Below are 20108 nucleotides of genomic sequence, written 5' to 3'. Positions count from 1 at the left end.
GCAAGTGATATACTTTTCTACTAAGTTTATATGCAGTGGAAATTAAACTATCGATGTTCTGAAGTCTTCTAATCCACAAACTCGTCATTCATGCACTGATCTATTATACAATAATGGATGATAACTTCGCTATTCATTAGCATGTAGACCAGATCAAAGATGCAATACTCAGAAATAAACTAGCATCTTTGTACAGGAAGTCCTCACTTAATGACATTTATAGGTTTTTGGAAATTATGATTTTAAGAGAAATGACATATAACAAAACCAATTTTACCATAGGCTAATTGATAAAAACAAGAGTTAAGTTCCTAAGTCATATTTCTGATCACATAAACATCACCACACTTCTAAATAAAGACTCAAAACACTTCTAATATTAAACATTGAAATATATGTGAGCTCTACATACATTTAAGAAAGATGAATAAAAATAAGGAATAGAATTTTTTTCCAAGCCGCTTATTTTATTTCAGTTCAGAGTCACTGGTGGCAGGACACCTCCCACTCCCTCCTCCACTTCAGACAGGATGCTCTACCATAGCAGGGCGCGCACACACACACACACACACACACACACACACACACACACCATGCATATACATATACACTTCACTCAGACGGGGCAGAAACATCAACTAACAACACACACACACATGTCTGAGGCATGGGAGAAAATCAGATCATCAGAGAAACCCAGATAGACATAGGAGAATGTGCAAACTTCACACAAACAGTGAGTTCAGCCATAGTTAACTTTTCTTTTCTCATCAACATAACAAAATGACATTGAACAAAACATTATTCTAGAACCCAATATATTATTAGGTAGTCAGAGAATAAGGCCTAACCCTCTCACACATAGACACCATGATCACTAGAAAGTAAGGAAAGAAAAATAACGTCTTTTTACAAACTCAACACTGATACTGAAAGAGCAAGCCAACTACCACATTCCAAAACTGGACAATTAGAAACATTTTGGCTTTAATAATATATATGTCCTATCGCTCAAACATGAGGTGGAAAACAATGAGTGTAAAAAAAGTATATAATTGAAACTAAATTATAATTTACATAACGAGTTAATAATAGTTCAAAAGGATGGTAGTAATGCATTCCAAGGAAATCATTAGACAAAATAGTGATTCATCACTTAACAAGTAACTTGTTACTGAGAAATCATAGTCAAATATATGTAAATATATATGCATATATTTGTAATATATAAAGACACATATATATTTAAAATTACAGAACAAAGATGAAAGAAGACATAATAAATTATTTATAAAAATGTTTGTACTCTGAAGCTACGTGTACTCAAGATCCCAAAATATGTACTCTCAGGAAAACTGATAGAGCAAACATAGTACCATAATTCAAACATAATAGAGGATATGCATATATATCTGTGAAATAATAACCTATTTTCTGATTGTCATTGATGTTGTGAAGTATTCCTAAAAAGAAATTATTTCACAAAGTTTTTATATTAGCAATTTTCTTTTAATTCATAGGCAACCAAAAATTTTAGGGTGCTTGGCCAGTGTTGTTTTATAGATCAGTAACCTGAAAATATCAATGACTCTAATCTACATGCAGGACAAATAAGAAGTGAAGAAGCAAACATTAAGTTTTGTGCTGCTGACTTGTTGTAGGGAGAAGATAGAGAAAGAATCATAAAAATTTTGTACAGGGAAATTTTGTTCATTGACTATAAGCACACACAAATAAACATTGATATTCTCATCATTTATTAGTATTATATGTATTTCCACATAATTATAATTGAAGAAGTAATTATTTGTATTTTATATTACTTTTATCTTATAAAAATAAAATTATCACTCATCTTAAATATTATTTTATAAAATTTCTCTAAAATCTCAAAATATTAATATTTTTTCTTTGTCTCTACCAGCATATGCTTCTCCCCACTACATGGCTCTACAATGAGTGTTTTCCCCTCAGTTTTTAAATAATGGATATTTATAGTCCTTTTCAGTGTATCATATGAAAAAGGCTAAATAAAGTATTTATGTTAGTGTAATGAAAATTAGCTAACTGTTCCATGACAATTATTTCATATTAGAGAATCAAATTTTTACCTTAATTACAGATGTTAGGATAATTTTGGCTACATGTTACACAGAAGGCAATTCAGAGTGACCCAGACAAAAAGGATATGTATTGGCCTACATAACAGCCAGTCCAAGGTTGAATAATCTGTCTGTTCTACTGTTATTAAGGGCCAACTCCATTCTGCCATTGATGGCTTCAACCTAAAGCAGCTTCAATCTTGTGGTTTTAAGACAGTTACCAGTATCATCAAAAGACATATTTCCTTATTCATGACTAGCTCAAGAGAAAGAAAACATCTCTGCAAAATTACATTCTATTCGACTAATAGATCACTTAGGTTTCATGCCTGTTCCTAAACTAATCACTGGCACCAGGAGAATGAATGCAAAGCGCTGGCTGGCTTATGTCTGAGTTCCCGAACACTGAGAAGAGGAGTGGAATTTTTATTTGTTGCCTTGGACCCCTCAACTGTTTACTCTTGAATTTGATAAATAGCATAGAAGCTACAGCATTTATGAGGGACACACAGATGTTTGAAAGTCAACCACAATCTCGATTGTGCTATCTAACCTAAATTACCTAACATTCATATCTGATATTTACCATCTCAATTCTGAGTCAATATATTTTAATATGCTTTTGTTTAGAAAAGTACTTTCCTTTGAGGAATTTTCTTCTCAGTAAAAAGTTGCCTTCAATTCCTGAGCATAGCATAGATAAAATGTACCCCTGATCTGATAAATAGACATGAGGAAAATATGTGTGAATATACCACAGTTTATTCAACCAATTTCTGATTGATAGATACTTGGTTATTTCCAGTCCCCCGCCCCCCCGCCATTACAAATAGTCGCTGAACTTTAGAGGATACTCAAAGAAGGAAGGGAGATAATTCTTGGAGCTAGGTAGAAAGTACAACTTGTAAGGCTTTGAAGGCCTTAGTAATGATTTTTGACTTTATTCTAAGGGCATCCATAAGCCATTAAAAATGTTTCAAGCAGAAGACTGACATGATATCATTTTGGTTTTATCTAGGACTGTGTGAATTGAAGAAGATACTACCAAGAAGGTGACTACTGCATGAATTTCAAAGGCAGTTCCCTGTTAGGAAGATCATTTCTATTTATGAAGTATGTCTTTTGCTTACCCTGAAGCCTACAATTTGAAGTAATTTCCTAGGAGAGCAGGTCGAAATAACCAACTAGAGATTGCAAGATACTTTTAAATAGATTTTCAAGAATAAAAGCTCAGAATAGATTTTGACATGGTGTTGTCCATATTTATTTAACATATTTAGACTTTATCAAAAATTCCATATAGATTATTTAAGGAAAATTCAAAGTTCTCTATGCATACAAAGGTTGAACTCTGAAACAACCTGTTGTCAATAGGAGTACTGAAGTTCATTTAGTTTTTTGGAACCTGTAAAGCTTTTCAAAACAATGTCATTAGCTCTCCTGTGGTGCTACCCATTAGAGCTAATAATGCAATCATGCTTATGTAGTTAAATAGTCATATTGCTTTTCTTCCCCAGTAGGTCTTCTTTTTACACTACATAGTCATCTTTATTGCACAGCTGTATAGGTTCACTTTACAGCATCCAAAGTAAAATTATCTATAAATATAAGTTCTCTGTCTTACTAAATACCAGATTTACTCTCAATTAACCAAATTGTAAATTTCATAAAAGTTCTAACATATTTTTGAGAGAACATATGTGATGTTTCCAGGCAAAGACTCATTTTGTTTTTTTAATTCAAGTGGCTTAAAGAATAACTAAACTGGACTTTTCATTTTATTTTGTTCTTTTCTTGTTTGTTTCACCTTGTGAAAAGTGTGTAAAATCTCGTTCTCCAAAAATTTTAACAATTACATTTTATTAATCTAACAAAAAATGATCAATCTTACTGGGATTCCTCATATATGAAGTAAACATTTATACTACCGCTACTACTACTGCAGCTGCTACTACTACTACTAAGAACCTCTTTTAAGCCTTTATCATGTGCCAGGTGCTGTGTGTGTGTTTGTCCTTAAAACAACTTTGTGATGTATCTATTATTATTACCAATTTAAATGTGTGGAAACAAAGTCTTAACAAATTAAGGAACTTGCCCAAGAATAGCACAGCCAGTTACAAAAGAAGAATAAAACTGAAGTTTGTCTGACTCTAAAGAGGAAGTTAGAAAGTTAAAGTTAGGCAGTTAAAGTAATTTCCAATACTTAAAAATTGAGATAATGATTTTTAAAAATATTTATTTTTAACCCTTTACAGTGTAGGTTATCAGTATGAAGGATTCAAAAACAACCCATATAGAAAATCTTGATATTTTTCTTTTATTTTGGTATTGATTGAAAATACTTCATTTTCCAGGTTATATTTGAGAACAATTCTATGATGCCTTCAAATACAAATACTTTTGCAAAAAGAAAATAAATATATATATATACACATATATATGTATATATATATACATATATATATATACATATATATGTGTATATATATGTATATATATATACACACATATATATATGTGTATATGGAAAAGTTCTTTGAAGAGTTTCAAAACAATGCCATTTAGTTTTAGTTTTTTACAATCCAGTTCACTTAATCTTATACCACTTGAAGCCATCATTTGTGACTTGACATAAATGAAATTATTTTAAATCATTCAACATACAAAATTATTTTGTCATTCAACGTGCTCCATTATAGTGACACTCTTAATGTGATATCAGATGTACTATTAATTTAATCTCTTAATTATTAATCTAATCTGTTGCTTAAAATATATTAACTGTATTTAAGAAAAGCTTCGAAATACAAGGATATACCAATAACAGGGATCTAAAGTAAAATATATGTTTAAGTAGAACAGGGAGTTATTTACAGATTCTACCTGGCTTGACTCCTAGATATACCCTGTGGCATACCCTGATACTTTTATAAGTTAATGAGACAAATATGAAGTTTATAGTCAACAGAAAGTTTAATAACATAACAGATTAAATAAATTTGTACTTATATTAATAATCTTTTAAAAAATACAGTGTTGGAATCTTGATACCAATAATAATGAGATTTGTAAGAAATATGTATACTCCAAGTAAAATTTTAAATTAAAAATAATGAATATTAGTTATATTACTCTTCTGGATGAAATTTTAAGACTGTTATTAAAAATAGAAAACAGATTGAGATCGTTAATGCTCTTTTTATTATTTTAAAAGATAAATGCTTTATTAGAATTAAATTCATGTCAAACTTATTCCTTCAGCATACTAATTAATAGGCAGAATCATAGCTTTATTAATTAAAATAAAATACCTCAGAGAATTGAAATTAATTTTGATATCCTAATGAATACCCTTATATCAATAAATCTTCCAGATCTTTTGTTGGCATTATATGAAAGTGGATAAAGGCATTTTTAGCTTGACTTGAAAGTGAGAAGGAATTATCCATTTCAGACTAATCACAATATATGAGGTAGATGAATGTAATTTTTCATTTAAGACTAATCTCTTAAATGGATATGTTAGAAATTTCAGAAGAAAGTTTTAAACACTATATGTCTAAGTTCAAATGTGATTCAGTATAATAGTTACTGAAAGCTATAACCATCTGGCAGATGTTTTCTGGCTCATGTGAAATGAGTTGAGGGGTTCATTTTTGTTTCTATTGAACACATGTCCAGGTCACCAAAAATACCACTACAATTTGCACCCTAATTAGCAATTTCAAGCATGTTGTGGCTGCATGGTAATGGAAAACGGGCTACTCTCCAAATTGAAAATGAATCTATTCAGAAAGAAATGGAAATGCCCTGGTAAGGTCAGCATCAAGAGAGCCTGCATTTTGTGTAGTGTAAATTTAAAAAAACAAAAAAATTGTTTTTGGCTTAAGATATTCATTTGACATTTTTCTCTAAAACATTCTTCTTTCTCATTAACAATTTTCAGATACAATACACAGTAAAGAGTGTATCGTTATAGTTCTTAACATCTTGGGGAAAACAGACCCCTATGAGAATCTCAAAAGCTACAGAGCCAATCCCATAAAACTAATTTATGTACATATACCAACATGTGTATACAATGTTGAAGACTTTACAGAATATCCTTATCCTTGAGGGGAAACAGAGCTTGTCACCCCAAAATATGTCTCTTTGGGATATTTATTATTTTAAGCTGGTTATTCTTAAGAAGTAAAAGACTCAGGAAAAAAACTTTATCATTTCCCCTAACTTTCTAAAACAATTTAGAGAAAGGAAGGGAGCTATAATCATAGATAACTATAGTTTAATATGAACTAAGTGTAATAAACAAGAAGGTACCTAGCAAGACCCATTTGATCAAGGTTCTCTCTGTATCCCATTGTTAAAGTTGGCCCAAAAAACATTTATTTACCAAAGATTTGCTTTTCTATCTCTATGTGAATTGCCATCCTGCCTTTTGAAACCACACGGAAACACAACCACCATCCTCTTCTTCTTAATTCAAGATGGCATAAAAGCAAGTTTTAACTCTCTCATCTGTCTTGTCCTCAGGTCTCATATACTTAGGGAACCCCTGTATGTAACAAAATTTGTAATAATAATTAATGTATAATAAATTTGGTCATTTTCTCCTATTAATCTGTCTCATGTTAATTTGATTAGTCCAGCCAGGAAAACTTAAAAGAGTAGGAGAAAAAATTATTTTTTCTGCCTCACACCCTAATGCAAAGTGAAAGACCTATAAATTATAATCAAGATTTTTCACTGTGATATGTGGGCTAATATCAATAAAGTTTTTTTATTATAATAATAAACCTAATAAAAATACATGGTAAGAATTTCTAAATAAAAAGTTGCAATAAAATTGTCACTTCTTTCACATCCTAGATGAAGTGGTACAAAAAAGTTACAGATGTTTTAAGTTGATAGTTTTTAAATATTTGAGTCCATATTTTTATAAATATATTTATTTGGCCCATACTTTCACCAAAAGTCACTTTCATTTTATGTGAGTCCTTACATTTTGTTCATAAATATAAAATACATACTTTGAAAGAATAAATAGAATGTTCTTGATCTGCTAGAAGAATAATTACAGAAGTATGAAAATGAAATTCAAGAGAGAAAATGAGAATTTTATTTTATGTCAAATGTATACAATATTTAGGTGGATATTTGGCACTTGGATAATCCACTTATTTAAGTCAACAAATCTATATTGAGTTAGAAAGAAACATAAACAGATAGAGGATTTCCTATCATTTTGTGTGAGAGATGTATATGAGGAAACAGGCAATTAATTATAGCACAGCATGGTATAAACCAAGATGGTAAAGTAGCCCTTAAGAGGTAAACCTAAGAGAGAGTTCAGGGTTGCTGGACCTAAAACTTCTTAGAGGGCCATGTATGTATTTTATTTGATTCTAAGTCCTATGTCCAGCATATGGACTAGCCAATAGAAAGGCAAACTACAGAGATTTTGTGGTGATAATCTGATTTATCAGGGAGTTGTTGGTGGTGGTTGTGGTGGTGCTAGTGGTGGTGGTGTCTATGTGTGTACAATTCATAGAAAATCAGAGCTTTTTGAGTTATCAATATGGATAATTATTTATACATTTTTAAAGTTGTGTTATAAAAATCTAAAAGCCAGAAGAGAGGTATGGACTAACGTGAATTTTGGAGTTGATAGAGATTAGACCCAGCATGTGGATAAGATTGTTCAAGGAGAGAGTAAAGAATGAGGAAAAAGAAAAAAAAAAAAACTAAGGATGTAGCACAGGTAATCCCAAAATTAACAGTTAAGTAACTATGAGAAAGCCCTCAGAGCTGTGAAAGAAAATAATGTTAAATAACTCAAAGAAGGAAAGTGTTTCCAAACAAGGGAGTTGTCAACCCAGTCAAGTGCCAAGCGAGGTCAAATGAAAAAGAATTTTAAAACATATTTAGGTTTGGAACTCAAAAGACCATATGTTACCTTGGAAACGGCTATTTCAGAGAAATGATAGGCCTTTGAACTAGGAAGCAGAAGCCAGATTGCACTTGTCTAAGTAAAGAATGGCAGAGGAAGTTGGGAAGAGGAAGTTAAGAAGACGCATATTGACATATATTTCAGAAAGTTTCTATTCAAAGGGAGGAGACAAAGGCTCTGGCATTGCAAGTGACCCAGATACAGATGAGAGAACTATTTCTTCAGATTTTCTTTCATGTGATATTTAAGTCGCTGCACAGAGCATTTCACACAGATTTAAGAACTTCCTGCCAGTAAAGGGAGGTCAATTAAACATTACAATAAATTACTAGAAATGATTTGTGGAATCACCTCTCCTCTAGGTTTATCTATCCAAATTACTTGTTAAATCTGCCTGAGGGTAAGAAGATGAATCATCTAAACCCTGGAGACGTACAGCTCTGCAGCACTATCATTCATTTTTTTCTACTTTAATTAGCCTTCTGAGTAACAACTTAGGCCAATGCAACATTTTTTAGATTTTTCTTCATTATAAAAAGGATAAAATATGAGGGGAAAAATTAAGCACAGATGGTATATAAGCCCTTACCTCAATTTCCTTATCTACAAACACTTGCTGTCGAATTGTACAATTTTCACATTCCATCCTTGCCCTTGTTTTGTTTCTATTACACTTAAGTAATTGCTTTCATTCTGTTAGTTCTTTTGTATGCTAATGAATGCAAATATAAATGAATTAAATCAACCAAAGAATGAATTAGATTAAAACTCATATGCTTCACCTCTACTTTTTTTTGTTGTTAAATATAACAATTTTTAAAACTGAAAACTTTCAAATGTAACTTTTTCTTTTTACTTTAATCTAGTGAACTACCTAATGCTCTCCTTTCTCCTGGCACCAGAAGTAGAGGATATGGCGGGCATCTGTGAGATCCTCTAGAGTCTCTAGAGTACTTTGGTAATCACATTTTAGTTACAAACAAACAAAAAAAAATTGTTTTGGAAATCCTGCCATTTGCAACAACATGGATAGACCTTCAGGATGTTATGCTAAGTATGATAAACCAGGTAGAGAGAGATAAATACTGTAAGATATTCTTATATGTGGAATCTAAAAAAGCCAGATTCATAAAAACGTAAAGTAAAATGGTGGTAACCAGAAGCTGGGAGATGGGGGAGTTGGGGAGATGTTGTTTGAGAGCACAAACTTGCAACTAGTGCATAAATAAGTTCTGCAGATCTAATGCACAACATAGTGATTATAGTCAACAATACTGTATTAGATTCTTCAAAGTTGCTAAGAGTCTAGGTCTTAATTGTCCCCACAACAACAACAACAACAACAAAATAATAATTATGTGACATGATAGAGGTATTAGCTAAATGCTAGGGTGGTAATCACATTGCAATATATAAATATATTAGATAAACACTTTGTACATTTTTAAACTTGCACAATGTTATATGTCAATTGCATTTCAATAAAAAGCACATGTAATATAGATGGTTATATGAGAAAAAACTGTTTTGAATTCTTTTTCCTTCATTATTTTATCAAGATGTCTTGCTGACAAGATCACTTAAGGCTTTCTATATAACTAGATAGGCAGAGTTCACACCTCCGCTTGTCTGAGCAAAATTACAGATGTAGATTCAGTATCAATATCAAAACACAATACTCATGCAGTAAGTGGACAGATTACCATTGCTTATTAATTCAAAAAATTCCTCAAAACTGTTCTCTTGATAAATGTAAGAGGGCGATCAAAAGAGAGCCCCAAAAGAATAACCAAATGCCAGATCTTAAGAAGGAACATAAAAAAATAATAATAAAATAATAAAAAAGCTTAAAAAAACGTAAAAAAAAAAAGAAGAAATGTGAGAAGAATTCTTAGCCTGGGAGGCTATATTCTACTGTTTCTCACTTTCACTTTCTGAAGAACTGCTTTGTATCTGATCACATGTTTGTTTAATGAGGTGTCTGGCTTTAAATGAATTAATGAACCTTTGTGGAGCAAACTAGGCAGTACTGTTTTTTTTTTTTTTATGGATAGCAAGCTGATTATTGCTTCATTTCTACTGTAATGTCCTTTGAAAGCTTTATGCTACATATATTTGAGATGATTGTGAATGAATGTTAAGAACGTTAGAATTTCTAGACCAGTTGTTTTTTAAGAAAAATTTTAAAGCAAATCAAATCAACGTTTCTCTGTTTGAAAGGGAAGAGTCCAAAATCTCCCTGCCCAAACTCATTTGGGCCCCCAGTTCTGCCCTGCCTCTCACACCTCAGAAGCCCCAGAATCCTCTTGCTAGAGCACATGTATTTCCCAAGACACATTTTGAAATTCATTGATCTAGTCTATTACCTTCTCACACTCTTTTCCTCTACTAACTTTGGTTATTTAATGGCTCATAATTACCTTTAACTGAATAACAATCAGAGAACATGATTGAAAACAAATTTTGTAGAAAACATATATAGCAGTCATATAACAGAAAATTATACTCCTTATCAATTTGCTGTGATTAATTAAATTGAACTCGATATATATATATATACTTAATTCCCTCTCACAGCATCTGATGCAAAAGATGTTAAAGGCATGTGAATTTTCTTCCTTCTCTTTTTCAAGTAAAACAAGGACTCTAGTGATGACCCAGATTTTCAAAAAAAATCTTCTTTGTGTGGTTATTATTTCTATAATAAAGATCATTTTCTGTGCTTCACCAACCAGGAGTATAAGTATTCCAAATCAGGACTGCAGAAAATAGAATTCAAAGGAATCCTCTGATGATGGAGCTTTTGAACCTGAAGCATCTTGATGGGGTGAGTTCACACCTTCTGAATTCCATTAACGTGACCCTGGAAATGTAATAAAAATTAAATTTATAATAGCTCCTTTTTACTAGTTAGCATGGTCTTATAAATAATAGACACCATGCATGGAGTCAGGCCAGCAAGCCATGGCTTTGCAGGTTGTGCAGTGCACAGTGCTGCCCTGTTGAAAAGAAGGCCATTCATTGTAATCATGGCAGGTTTGTAGGTTGATTACAATTTTTCTGACACATGAGAGTAAAATTCTACAAATCACAGAATATCTCAAGGTAGGTGTTTTGTAACAGATATCTTCCTTTCGTCTCTAAAAATTCATTTTAGGCCCATCCCCACCTATCCCTATCCTCCTCCCTACCCAGACAAGTTGACTTGTTTGTTCTACAAAATAGAACCTTTATGCCCTCTGGCTTCTTATTGGAGTTTAGCCAGTAGGGAGCTGGGAAATGGGAAGGTCCAGGAAGAGTGAGTTCAGAGTAACTATTTTCTTTTCTCTTTTCTCTCGTGGCAGCCATCCTCATGACTCTCTTTCCTAGGTTCCTGTGGTAAGTTACACACTTGTGTCCCTTTGGGGCTGACTAGTAGACTGAGGGTATTTTTTCTGTCCTATATCACCATAGCCACAAATTTAGAAATAATGCCTTTGTAAATAAACATTCCTCATGTTGTTCTATTTTGAAGGTGCTATTTGTTTCTTATTGGTATCATAGCTGTTGGGGTCCCTTCCTCACTCATACACAAGCAGTGCAGTGCTAGCCCTTGCTTGTGCTCATACTCTAAATTCAGGGCCTCAAAAATAAAAGTGCCAAAAAGTAGCCAATTTTTCCCCTCCTAGAAAAAGAAAACAAAAGGAAAATCTGAGAAAAAGAGAAATATTTATGAGGAATGGAACCCTCCAGAAAAACTAGCACATATGCTTATGTTTGTATTCAATTTAGACATTTCCTTTTACTGTGAAAAACACCACTGTAAATTTTAGAGTAACAAAAATCTTGACTATTGAAAGCCTATTTAAAGTGTTTAGCATTTAAAACATAAATGTCAAACTAGATAGAAGTCTTAAAAAGTCTTGGATTCTAACCTCTAACATTTTTTTAGGAATTTACTTTTTTACCCCTTTGGATAGATATCAGAAGGTACTTAAGATATCTTAAAAGATTTCAGATATCTTAAAATATTCAGATGTCTAAATACAATAAATATCTGAAAATATTTATAAGGTTATTCTAAAATATGCTTATGCTTCAGGTTCATGATTTATCAATTTAAACAGTACCTATTGATTCTCAATAATATTAGATTAGTTATTTAATAAAATCACACTTTCACCACATGTTATAAAGATATACCATTGCTTTTATGTTTTCAAGATTTCTATAATTTATTTTCTGTTATTTATCTATAACCATGTCCTCTGTGCTTTATCCATAGGTTAAATATGTTACCATTTGAATGACCCGAACTCCTGTGTCGCCCCAGTTGCACAGAGAAGTCATAATGCAGAAGTGCAATTAGCATTTTTCCTTGGTTCATTCCTGCCAATGCAGAAAAGAATTGCAGGTCAGAGATATTTAGAAAAAGATTTATTAAAGGGATTTTTATAGAAGCAACCTAAATGCTTATCAATAGACAATTGGATAAAGAAGTTATGGTTCATATACACAATGGAATATTACTTAACCATTAAAAAATGAAATCCTACCATTTGCAATGACATGGATGGATCTAGAGGTTATTATGCTGAGTGAAATAAGTCAGACAGAGAAAGATAAATACCACATGATTTCACTTACATGTGGAATCTAAGGAACAAATAGAACAAACTAATCACAAACAGACTCACAATTATAGAGGACAATCTGGTGATGGCCAGAGGGGAGGGAAATTGGGGGGCCAAGAGAATGGGGTGAAGGGTTAAATAAGTACAAATTAATAGTTGATAGATAGTCACAGGGATGCGGAGCACAGCACAGGGAATGCAGGTAACATTAATGTAATGCCTAGGTAGAGAACCAGAGCAGAGAAGGAGAAATTAGGGGGATCATTTTATAAACTATATAAATGTCTAACCAATGTACTGTATACTTAAAACTAGTAATAAAATAAAATTTAAAAAGAAGATACATTTTAGAAGGAGATGGGCCATGCTAAGGAAGGCTGCTGCCCTGTGGAATTTGGGAAGTGAAAAGATAAAAGATAAGACAGAGCATGCTCCAAGGGAAGAATGAGTTTTCAGTGAAGAGAGCTGTAACAGCACAAAAGTGAGAAGGTATGTATTATATTAGGGCCAAGATGGGTGGTTACAAAGGCATTCCTATGTGATTGGCACATGAGGTCATTTTGATTGACATTTGGTTGCTATGAAACTCTTTGCCTAGTGCGCATGTGCTTAACCTGGAATTCTCCCACCAATGCAATGTTCTTTGGGCAGTCTCTGGGCTGGGACCCTATTCCTTTGTTCCCTTGTCACTCATGTCTGACTAACTACCTAACAATTACAGAAACTGAAGACCAATAATAGCATTTTGGCATACAATACCGCAGAAACAAGTTGTGGGGGCGGGGTTGGGGGGGAAGAACAAGTAACCTTAAACTACAAAATGTGTGCCACTAAAGGGAAAATATCCTCAGAATAAAGGTTAAATTAATTCTCTTTTCAGACAATCAATTGCTCAAAATGTCGCTACATGAGTATGCTTCTTACTTCCTCTTAAACCATAAATTCATATATATAATTTAAAATGAGAATTAAAAATAATTACACACTAATCCATATGTTATATATAAATACAGTATTATTGATGTTAAACTAGCAATGAATTTACTAAATCCTAGGAAAAACTGATAATGAGAGTTAAATCATGGCTTCAGGAAGGTTACCTTGGTAACAATATGGCTTGGTTTCCATGGCTACAAATAATATAGCTGAGAGGCTCAAAGAATCACAATTTCCTTTGATTGGTAGATTCTCAAAAATGATGATTTGGAAAGTGATGAGATTGTGAAATGGAAAAAATGAAAAAAATTTTCCTCATGAGAAACAAGACTTTAAATGTAACAATAGTAGATTGATGGTCAGACACAAAACAGGCCTTTGAAATTTAATGAAATCTCCCTTTGCTCCTTCATAAAAAATTGGACAGACTACTTCAATTTGTAACAGTATGAATCTACAAATCAAAATCACTGTTGCTGATTAACTGACCAAAATATGTTAGATTTTTTTGTATAAAAAAATTTAAAATTTTAGCTTTAAAATTTTAGTCAGCTTAAACTGTAATGACAAAAAATTAAATATTTTTGATGTTTCTATATTGTCTTATGGGGTTTAGTAGGCATAAGCGGGGAAAAGATGTAATAGAAATATAGTAATGAGGGCATTAAGAAATCTAGAGTTGGGGGATGTATCTAGTTGCATGTACTTAGGCATATGATTTTATTCACAACTTGCTTTTCTCCTTGCTAAGTATCAGAACCTTCTACCAAAAATTACACAGAAACTGAATAACTACCTAAGTTACTGGTTAGAAAATACTATAATACATAATCTTAAGAGCTCTTTATGTGCCTTGAATCCTATGATTTTTAAATATTTTCTCCCAATTTGAAAAGCAAACTGGAGAGGTATGTAGACAGTCTAGGAAAATACATGGACAAAAAGCTCCAGATACTTAACCCCTCCCTACTGTGCTCAAGCCTTAAAGAAATAAGGAAATATGTCTAAGACTCTTCATTTAGATTTTCCCAGCAGGAAAGATGTTTAAGGGAAAGATAGAATGAACAATATTTCCCAGAATTAACTGTCTCTGGCTGGAAGGCAAAGCAATCCAAAACAAAGAATTTAAAAAGCAAAGCTGATCCTCTGAGAGCAGGAAACGAGGTATGGGTGAAATAGGAGAGTTAACGGCCATCAGTCTAGATACCTTGTTAGCACTCACTTAGACCTTTTACCATGCAGTACCCAAAACCCCTTACTCTAATCACCATGGTCAGTAGACTAGTCAATCTAAAGTTTCTTTGGGCATAACAATAGCTTCCAGTTGTGTTTCTCTTCTAGTGCTTGGGAGAATTTGGTAATGGCATCTGGAAGAAATGGCAAGAGAACTACATAGGCTAATCATCTCAGAAGTTAAAAACAGAGCTAAAATTTCACTTTACTTTGGATCACAAAACAGAATCAGGATACACAGCCTATTAGGACATCAAAATTGATATAAAATATTGCACAAAAATGGAAAAAAGAGTACAGAGACTAAACCCTCTAATTAAGATATCACAGAGCCCAAGACGAATTCTTCACTTAACCTTCATGGCCTCAGGCTACATAGAAGTAATAGATTGTGAAAAATCAAGTTGTTATACCGGAGTTCTGTGAATTTTATATCACTTTGGAAAAGGAAATCATGGAGGATTTATCCACCTGGTATGAAAGGAATTAGTAGGCCTTGATAGAGGTGGAAGAAGGAAAGAAGTGTGTTAGCACAGTAAAAATGCTATTAAAAGAAAAAAAGAAGAAATGAAGGAGAGAGAGAGAGTTGAAAGAAAGGGAGGAAGGAAAGAAATTGGATGAAATGGAGATAGAAAGAAATAATGGCATATAATTTGAAATAAAAAATAAGCTCTTAAAGAAAAAGTACCTAAGAAAATAAAGAAAATGTTATTGTTTCTTCCCAAAGGAAAAAAAATAAAGAAAACATAAATCCAAGGTGTCAATATACTAAATTTACAATGATAAAATAGCTGAAACAAATGAAAATACAGAGCTAAGGACCAACTATAAGGTCAGAGATAAAGAGATGATCAAGAATGACCTACTAGATTTGGCCTAAATAACTGAAAATATAGGGTCATGAATTAGATAGGTAAAGCAGATTAATAGTTCAGTTTGAACTTGTTGAGTTGGAGGTGTTATTATACAAATAGAGAGTTCAGAAGAGTAGCCTGAGCTAGAGAGAGATTTTGGAATAATCAACATGTATATTATATTTAAAGCCATGAAACTAGACAAGATCACAAAGGAAGTGAATGTATAGAAAAAAGTAACTAAGAATTGGGACTTGGAGCACTCTAAAATAAACTTTTGGAAGAAGAGGTGTCACCAGCAAAACAGATTGAGGCATGATCAGTAAAAACCAAAAAATGTGATATGCTAGAAACCTATTGGGGAAAATGTGTCAAGGAAGAAGGTATGGTCAACTGTTTCAAGTATTGCCAGTGTGTCAAGCAAAAGGAGAAACAAAACTTTGCCATTGGACTTAAGAACATTGAAATTATTATTAACCTTAACAAAAGTTGTTTTTTGTGGAATAGTTAAGGCAAAATCCAGGGAAACTATGGAAGGCAAGAAATCAGAGGCTGCAAATACAGAAATCTTTGAGTAGTTTGACTCCTAAGAGAAACAAAGTTGGTAGAGGAGTGTGTCAAGAAAAAAAAAAAGTGTAAAATGGAAGTTTATGAGAATGAAAACTTGACGATATAAGAGAGAGAAAAGAGAAATTACTGGTATAATGTCCTTGAGTGTGCAGGAGAGGATCAGATATAGTGTACACGTGAGGGGAGCAGAGTGGATAAATCATCTATGAATACATGAAGGAAGGCAGCTATGTGCTGTTGTAGCTGTTGGAAGATGGGTAGATATGGTAGTGGGAGTTTTTGGAAGTCATCTTCTGATCATTTCCATTTTCTCATTGAAGTAAGATGCAAAATCATAAGCTGAGAAGAACAGGATATCAGGCATTGATGCTTGTTTAGAGAGAAAGTATGAAATAGTCATCTAGAAGAGGGGTTGAAATGGTAATCTGACAGCATTGAGAGCCCATTTGATTTTGAGGTCATGAATCAGTGAAACTGATAAGCATTGTTTTGTGTGTTCTGTATATATTTTGATACAGGTCTGGAGTAGGAGAAGAGTTAGAATTAACAAGGATTTTTTTTTTTTTTGGCTAAGTAAGTACATGAAATATAAAATGTGTATATTCAGGTGTGATTATAAAAATTTTCCATGGAATCTAGGCTGAACAAGAGAATGAAGACATCAAGAGGAGCAAGTGATAGGACTGGAGGCCTTGGTGCATCAAAATATAGTTTCAGTGGAAGTTCCAAAGAGAGTTAGCTAAAAATAGAGAAAGGAAATAGATGATAGAATACATGAATTTGATATTATAGAAAGACTGCCGTTTCTAGTCACAAAAGTATCTAAGATATACCTTTAAAAGGTATATCTTTCTTAAAAGTAAGCTGAGCTTGAATAAGAAACAAGATCACTGAAGGAAAGTAAAAGGATATGGCATTATTGGAATCATTTATGTGTATATCGCATTTTCCAAGAGTTAAGACAGAAGTGTTGGAACAGGAGACAGAAAACCAAAGTCTAAAATCATTGAGAAGTGAAAAGCAATGTCAGTAGGTACCAACAACTGATAAACTTTGTTCTGTTCTTTTTTTAATAACTACTTTTGCCACTATGTATTCAGGTTAATGTGTGTACATCTTGTAAGCTATTTCTAATATCTGTATGTTATTCCACAGTGGGTATCCACCACATTGTGCTTATGCATTGTCCCAGTTATGGACACCTAAGTTGCCTACAACTCTTCACTACCATTATCATGACTGTCCCTATGGACCCATGGAAGAATTTCACTGAGGTATATACTTTCAGTATGTACCCAAATGCAGCCAAATTACTCTTTAGAGAGGCAGCCCTGATCTACACACCACATCAGTTAAAAATTAGAATGCTGCCAGGACCTAAGAATCCACTTGTTAAGTCCCTACCTGTTCACATATTTGCCTTTCCTGTCTAAAAGTTGGAATATCAATTTGACACTTTATTTAAACAACAACAACAAAAGTATAGTTTTAGTAGCTACTCATGCCTTTGGTTTAGCCTATTTCATGTTTAGAAATAGAATCACTCTATATAAGCATTTTTCTATGACTTGCTTCTATAATTCAGATTGTAGGAAATACCAATATTGCATGCATACAGCTGTAGTTTATTAATTTTCATTCATGTGTAGTATTTCATTATGTAAAATTATGCCACAATTTATCAAATAATTTGTGAATGGACATTTTGGTTATGTTGGAAGAGGTAATTGAGAGAACATGACCTCTGTTGACCCTCAAGTTGGACCTAGGCAATCCATGGCTCCTCACCCATCTCCTTTGAATGTGTGTTCTACTTGCCATTCCTGTGCTAGAAGCTGCCCCAAAGACACAACTTTATAATAAAAGTATGAGTTTGAGACCATCTGGACAGTATATGTGACTGAACCAAGTTAAGGACTCTATATAAACATTTAAGCTTCTGGTGGGTAGTACAGAGATCTAGTCCTCTTGTGGCCGCCCAACACAAGCCTTGTAAATAAGTTCTCTTGCTTTTAAAAATGACCAACTACTCGTCTGGAGTAATCTGCCTCTTTCTTCAGTCTCTCTCTCTCCTTACTCTGTGTACAGAATGAACCAATAAGATGTTTCCTATTTGGGGTTATAATGATAAATGCTTCTGTGAATATTCTTACATATTTCTCATAGTGGAGATGTGCAAATGCTTCTTTAGAGTATATACTAGAAGTAGAAATACTAGGTCATTTAGTATGAGTCTCTTCAAATATATAAAATAATGCCAAACTGATTACAACATTTTTGTAGCAATACACATTCTCACCAGCAGTGTATAAGAGCTAATGCTCCATGCCCTGTCAACACTAGATATTGTCAGTCTTTTTAATTTTTGCCATTCTAGTAAATGTTTAATGATATCTCATTTAATTTTTCTCTATTCATTATTAAAGCTGAGCGCAGTAAAGTTCTGTTTGTGTAAGAATTCATGTGGACAGAAAATGTAAATATATATTCTCATATTATATATATAAGCATGTTTTTTGCCTTGAAAATATATACATGAGAGTTATCAGTAATTATTTTGGAGGAAAAAAACTAGTGTGGGGGAAAAGATAATCTTTTACTTTTCATTTATTATTTCCAGTATAATTTCAATTTGTTTTATATGTCAATGTGTTACTTTTGTTTAAAAAAAAAGAATGAAAAATTAAAGGTCAGACTTATTTTAAAGCATATATATATATTATATATATTACATATATAATATATATATTATATATATGTAATATAATATATATATTACATATATAAGACATATATTACATATATAATATATATATTATATATATTACATATATATATTACATATTATATATATAATATATATTATATATATTACATATATAATATATATATTATATATATATATATATTATATATATATATATATGAACATAAGATTAACAAACAACTTGTAATCTGTCACCAGCCAAATCTTTTGCTGGATAAATACACTAGGTTTTGCACATCCAATACAATAACCTCTATAGCCACATGTAGATAGTGAGCACCTGAAAACTGGCTAGTGCCACATGTCGAAATTATAATATGTTTGATGTAGTTGGTTAAATAAAATATACCATTTAAATTAATTTCACTTGAATCTTTTTATATCTTCATGTGGCTCCTAGATAATTTCAAGTTTCATGTAGTTAAAATGTATTTCTATTGACAACGGAGTGCCAGAATCTATGTAGTAATGAGAAAAACATGACTAAGGAGATTTCAAAAGAAAAAAATAAAAACTATAGATTTCATTTTGAGCAAACACAGAATTATTTCTAGTTATGCCAAAAACAATAGCATACCTGTTTACATCTTATTCAAATAACAACTGAGTATAATTTGAAGTCAGGAGCAAGATCATAATTCTCATCCATTTTTCACTGTGCATACATTTGCTTGTAAACAAAACAATCAAAGGAAGAAGGTCCAAACAAAAAACAATGTTTTGGGTGACATCTTTTCCATTATTCTTTCAGTTAACATTTCACGAATGCCTACAATATGTCAGGAGCTGCATTAGGCAACAACAAGGAAAAGAATGTACACAAATAACAAAAACAGGCCATCCACTTCCACTCTCATTCAGTGAAGCACCATTCTCCATGGCATATAGGACACATCCTACTCTTTCAGCCATCATTTAGCAAGGCGTGCATTCAAATGCAATAACATCTTCTGGATGATCTAGCCTAGAAATAGCACAAGAAGAAAACACTGAACATGCACTATTAAACTTAAATTAATGTACTTCATCTATATGTTTAATGTATATTTGTTATAATAATTATCTCAGTTTGGGGGGAAC

Source organism: Pteropus medius, unplaced genomic scaffold (genome assembly GCF_902729225.1).
Source record: "Pteropus medius unplaced genomic scaffold, Ma_sr-lr_union100, whole genome shotgun sequence".
In the NCBI taxonomy this organism is placed as follows: Eukaryota; Metazoa; Chordata; class Mammalia; order Chiroptera; family Pteropodidae; genus Pteropus; species Pteropus medius.
Note: the sequence above shows the minus strand (reverse complement) of the source record.